Source organism: Drosophila suzukii (assembly GCF_043229965.1).
Source record: "Drosophila suzukii chromosome 2 unlocalized genomic scaffold, CBGP_Dsuzu_IsoJpt1.0 scf_2c, whole genome shotgun sequence".
Lineage (NCBI taxonomy): Eukaryota > Metazoa > Arthropoda > Insecta > Diptera > Drosophilidae > Drosophila > Drosophila suzukii.
This window is the reverse complement of record NW_027255896.1, coordinates 33,373,518-33,379,517: the sequence shown is the minus strand read 5'-3', so window position 1 is coordinate 33,379,517 and position 6,000 is coordinate 33,373,518.

Below are 6,000 nucleotides of genomic sequence, written 5' to 3'. Positions count from 1 at the left end.
TCTATATTATATAGTGCTTCTACACTATCTATGCTATTAAAATGTTTTGGTAAATTACTTGTTTTACTGAATACTAGCTCATATGGACAATAAGTATGTGCCATAGAGGGGGTCGTGTTGAAACAAAAGACAAAATATTGAAGCCATACGTCCCAATCAGTTTTATCAACCGATATGTAAGATCGAATGTACTCATTGAAAGTTCTATGACTTCTTTCTATTGTTCCAACTGTCTGGTGGTGGTGTGCTGTGGATGTAATATTTTCAATATTTAAATATTTGCACAAATCGTCTATAATTGAATTCTTATATTCTGTTCCCATGTCCGTAATGAACGTCTTCATTGGACCGTACTTCAGGATAAAAGATTCAAATATTGCTTTAGCGACAGTATTAGCATTTTTATTCGGAACAGGTATGGCAACTAAATACTTAGTTAAGTCACATATTAAAGTGACTGCATACTCATTGCCATTTTCTGATTTTGGTAGTGGACCAATAGTGTCCACTATCACTCTGTCGAAAGCATTTATTGGTGTGTCAGTAATTGTTAAAGGGGTCTTCGTGTGTTTAGTTATTTTGGCTTTTTGGCATTTTTGACATTTTCTTACGTACTCAGTTATATCTTTAGACATATTTTTCCAGTAATAGTGTCTTTTTACTTTGGCCAAAGTTTTTGATATGCCAGTATGACCTCCTTGAATTGGATCGTCATGAAATGCAGACAAAATTGCTTCTTTTTCTTTTAAATTTGCTATTTGGGTCACCGGGTTGAGTAGCGCTACTCTTAATGTTTTCAAGATTTTATTGCCCATTAATTTGAAATTATCTATTGAAGTATGTTCAAAGATATTTTCCCACGGTGCCACTTTGAGTTGGCTGATTTTATGTATACCGGCTTGCATTTCAAGCCTTTGGAAAAATTGATCTAAGTCAATAACTCCATTAGTATATAAATCGCTGACATCATATCTTGCAGTAATTTTTTTGCCTTGTTTAAATAAACATAACGTATTTTTTATCTGCAAGGTCACTACTTTACGTACTTCATCATTGTTTATGACGTCGTATACGTTGGGCTTAGAAGCTTTATTTAAGGATTGCATAGGCAATTCTTGTTCTTGATTTTCCGCGCGGAATTTTTGTCTATTTTGATATCTAGTAGTGACTTTCAATATATTTCCAGTTATATTTTGTAGATCTTTGATGGTTATCCTTGATAACGCATCGGCTACATAATTATCTTTTCCCTTTAAATATTCGACTGTAAAGTCGTATTCTTCTAGTTCGAGCCTCATAGTTTAGAACTGGGATTGATCATTGAGAAAAGGTATGTTAAAGGTCTATGGTCTGTTTTTATTAAGAAATGTTTTCCATATATATATGGTCTAAAATGTAATATCGCCCAATGAATTGCAGCTAATTCCTGCTCAGTAGTACATTTGTTACTTTCACCTTTTGTAAATGCTCTTGATGCGTATGCAATGGGAAGTTGGAGACCATTGTGGTTTTGAGTTAAACCGCTCCACATGCTTGCTTACTTGCATCTGTTATTATACAGAATTCTTTAGTGAAATCTGGATATTGTAGCAATGTAGGTTTCATAAGTTTTGTTTTTAAATATTGAAATGCATTTTCACACTCATCCGTCCATTTAAAAGGAACATTCTTTTTACATAATCTTGTTATGTGCCGTGAATAGTCGGCGAAATTTTTTATAAAACGTCTATAATAGTTACAGAATGCTACGAAACGTCTAGCACTGTCCGCGTCGTGCGGAACTGGGTAGTTCATAATGACATCGTATTTCTTGTCATCTGGAAGTATTCCTTTATCAGTGCATTTATGACCTAGAAAAGTCACTTCATGCATAAAAAATGAACATTTTTCTGGATGTAACTTTAGGTTGTATTTCCTACATTTCTCAAAAACATCTGTTAAGTTCTTAAGCATATGTTTTTCGGAACAACCAATTACAATTAAGTCATCCATATAAAGGAATGCTTGAGAAGGTTCTAGACCAGAGAACGCAATAGTCATCATTCTCTGAAACGAATTAGGAGCTATTTTTAATCCGAAGGGTAATCGCGTGAAGCGATATGAGCCGTTGCTCGTTGAAAAAGACGTTATATCTCTTGAACCTTTTTCTAGTTCAATTTGATGGAATCCTGACATTAAGTCAAGACATGAAAAGTATTTAGCTCGACCTAGTTGATCTAAAATATCATCAATTCTAGGTAATGGGAATTTATCAGAAAGTAATTTTTTATTAATTTGGCGGTAGTCAATTACTAATCGCCATTTCTTTACATTTGACCCGGGGGATGATTTCTTAGGAACAAGTAACAATGGGCTATTATATTCGGATACTGACGGTTCGACAATACCGTCAGAGATTAATTTTCCTACTTGCTTTTGTATTTCGTTCACCTGACTATGTGGGCTTCGATAGTTCTTTATATAGACTGGTTCATCATCTTTTAATCTCAGTCTTTGTTTATAAAAATTATTTGTGGTTATTGATTCGGTTTCCAATCCGAATATATCGCTATACTGGGTGCATAAGCTAGAAAGCTGTGACTTGAACTGTGTAGGGAGGTTTTTTGAAAGTTGTGATAGTACGGATTTTTTTCTATTGTCTGGATTTGTGTTGACTACATCGTAGTTCGAAAGTGGTTCATATGTTAGGTTATCTGTACTGACTACTTGGTCGGTATTTGTTGTGTTTATAGCATTATGAAGGCATTATTGGATGTTGCTATGGTATTTGCAACGTAAATACCATACTGAATTTCCTGATTTGGAATTAATACACTGTCTTCTTTTGAATTAAGTTCAATTTTCCGAATAACTTGGAATCTTGCTGGCAGACGTATTGAATTATTGCCAGCACTATGAGCTATTGGTACATTAATTGGAAATTTTAAATTATTGGGTCTAATTATAAGCCAATCTTCAGATGGCTTGAAGTCTAATTGACAGTTGTATTTTTTAGTAAAGTGGATGCCTAATATTCCATCGCATGGAATAGGGAAATGTGAATTTACGATATGAAAATCGTGTGGGATTATGTATTTAGTTGTCTGTATCTCTATAGAAACTAAACCTTGGGATTTGGTTATTTCGTTACTTATGCCTTTTATGTCTATGATGTAATCATCTTGGATGTTTTGGAAGTTATCCGAAGTTTCTTTTAAAATGGAAATGTCTGCACCTGTGTCTATTAAAAAGATAAGTTCTTTTCCAGTAGCTACATTGAAAAATGAAACGAATATATTTTGGCTGAGATTAATAGTGTGAACTCTGACTTCTTTTATTGTTGAGTATTTAAAGGGCTTCGGGAGTTTTCCGATGTGTTTTGGTTAGTATTTTGGGTAATTCTGACATTGCTTTGGTTATTGCCATTGTGGCCTCGGTTCGAGTTACTACCACCTCTAGAGTTTCCTCTATATTGGCCTCGTCCTCTATTGTTATTTTGGTAATTGTTGTTATAGTTATTGTGATTACCACGAAAATTACCTCTATAATTTCCACGGCCGCGATTTGAGCCGCGCTGTGGATAGTTCTTGAAATATAGGACGGTGTTTGACTGTCCAGTTGCTTCAGTGACACTATTGACAAATTTGGAAACGGCATCGTTCATAGTACTAAAGGTGCCAGCTTGCATGATAAGTTTTACCTTATCGATAGTGCAATTTTTATTCATTGCCTTGACTGCATGCTGCGTGGAATAACTTCTGGCTAGCTCTAAAGATAAACCATCTGTTATAAATGCACCTTCTAAGGCTTTCGTCATCTGCTCAATTTCTTGTGTGTATTGGTTAGCAGTTTTATTGCGCTGCTGTAGGTTCATCAGCTTCGCTGATAATACTTCAACAGTTTCGCCTTTGACGTTGCCTCTTAGTCTGGAAATCACTTCAGTAATTGTTGTTTCATTACCGATTAGATTTCTGGCGACACCTTTTAGCTTTGTTTTAATTATGGAAACAGCTAATTCTTCGTGCTCGCCTTTTATTGATTCTATTATTTGTAAAGCATCAATGAAACTTGTTAAATTTTCAGCCTTACCATCAAAAACTGGTATAAGCTTGGATGCTGTATTAATAAAGTCAATATTTGATTGTGCCATTGTGATAGAGTTACTTATTTTGTTTTCTATTACACTTGAAGAATCTGAATCTGTTGAATTGTCCAGATCAGTGTATACCGCCGGAATAGTAAGATTATTTAAATCTTCATCTTCTATTTTGAGGTTTACTTCGGGAAGCTCTTCTGACTCCGATTCGTTCGCTAGCATTTCTTGAAGAGATGAAAATCAACGTCGGCCCAAGTGCTCATGAATATGTAAAAACATTCGACGAATCTCGAATTTTGAAAGCTGAAGAAAAGGCTGCGCTTCAGACAAAAGAAGCTAGAATTCTGAAAAGAATGGAGCAAAAAGATGCTTTAGATCTCGCAGATGCAGCAGGAACATTGCTTTATGGTGCTGGCATCGACGACTCTATGTAAGTGCCATGAAACAATTTTTATTCTTCAAATTTCCTTACTACAAACTTTAAACGCGTTTTTCTGAAAACGACTTTTTTGAAGACGGTGCCCACGATAACTCAAAAAATTCTGCACCGATCGGTTTGAAGTTTAATACACTTCATTAAATATATATTTGACTACCATCCAACGATCCCCTTTTATTTATTATACCCGTTACTCGTAGAGTAAAGGGGTATACTAGATTCGTCGGAAAGTATGTAACAGGCAGAAGGAAGCGTTTCCGACCCCATAAAGTATATATATTCTTGATCAGGATCACTAGCCGAGTCGATCTAGCCATGTCCGTCTGTCCGTCTGTCCGTCTGACCGTCTGTCCGTCTGTCCGTCTGTCCGGATGAACGCTGAGATCTCGGAAACTATGAGAGCTAGGCTATTGAGATTTGGCGTGCAGATTCCTGAGCTTCTTACGCAGCACAAGTTTGTTTCAGTAGACTGCCACGCCCACTCTAACGCCCACAAACCGCCCAAAACTGTGGCTCCCACAGTTTTGATGCTTGTTAGAAAATTTTAACTGAAATGTATTGTTCTCATCAATACCTATCGATTGACCTAAAAAAAAATTGGCCACGCCCACTTTAACGCCCACAAACCGCGAAAACCTGTGACGCCCACAATTTTCATGCTAGATAATAAATTTAAACTGAAATGTATTGTTCTCATCAATACCTATCGATTGACCCAAAAAAAAGCTTGCCACGCCGACTTTAACGCCCACAAACCGCGAAAACTTGTGACGCCCACAATTTGGATGCTAGATGAAAAATTTTAACTGAAATGTATTGGTGTCGTCAATACCTATCGATTGATCCAAAAATAAATTTGCCACGCCCACTCTAACGCTCATAACGCTTAAATCTGTCTACCGCCGGTAGGTGGCGCATTTTAATTTCGCTTTGCTGCTTGCATATCTCCATTTCCCTTTGAGTAACGGGTATCTGATAGTCGAGGTACTCGACTATAGCGTACTTCCTTGTTTTTTGCTTCTAATCGATTGTACAACGACAAAATGGCGCCTTTTTAGGCTAAAAAACGTACTTTTACCTTAACCGCCCGTAAAAAAAATTTAAAAAATTTTTTTCAATGAAAGGGCATTGTTGGCTGGCAGGTATACTTCTAAATAACTAATTTTTTTTAATCCCATGTGTTTCAGATGATTCTACGATTTTTAATCCGGGGCACCGTAAAAGGATGAACTCTTGACATGGCCTGACTGAAGCAGCAGCAACTCCGTTATTTCTGGATATATATATATTTTTAAATTCTTAAAAATACTTCAAAAGTTACTAGATAATGTAAAAATAAAAAGAATTAAAAAAAAAATATGTAGCAAGCAGACACACACACACACACACACATACATATCCCTAAGCACCTGTTCTACATTAAGTTAGGTCACACTATTATTAAACACATACATACATCCCTGTTACTCTTAAGAAACACTATGCT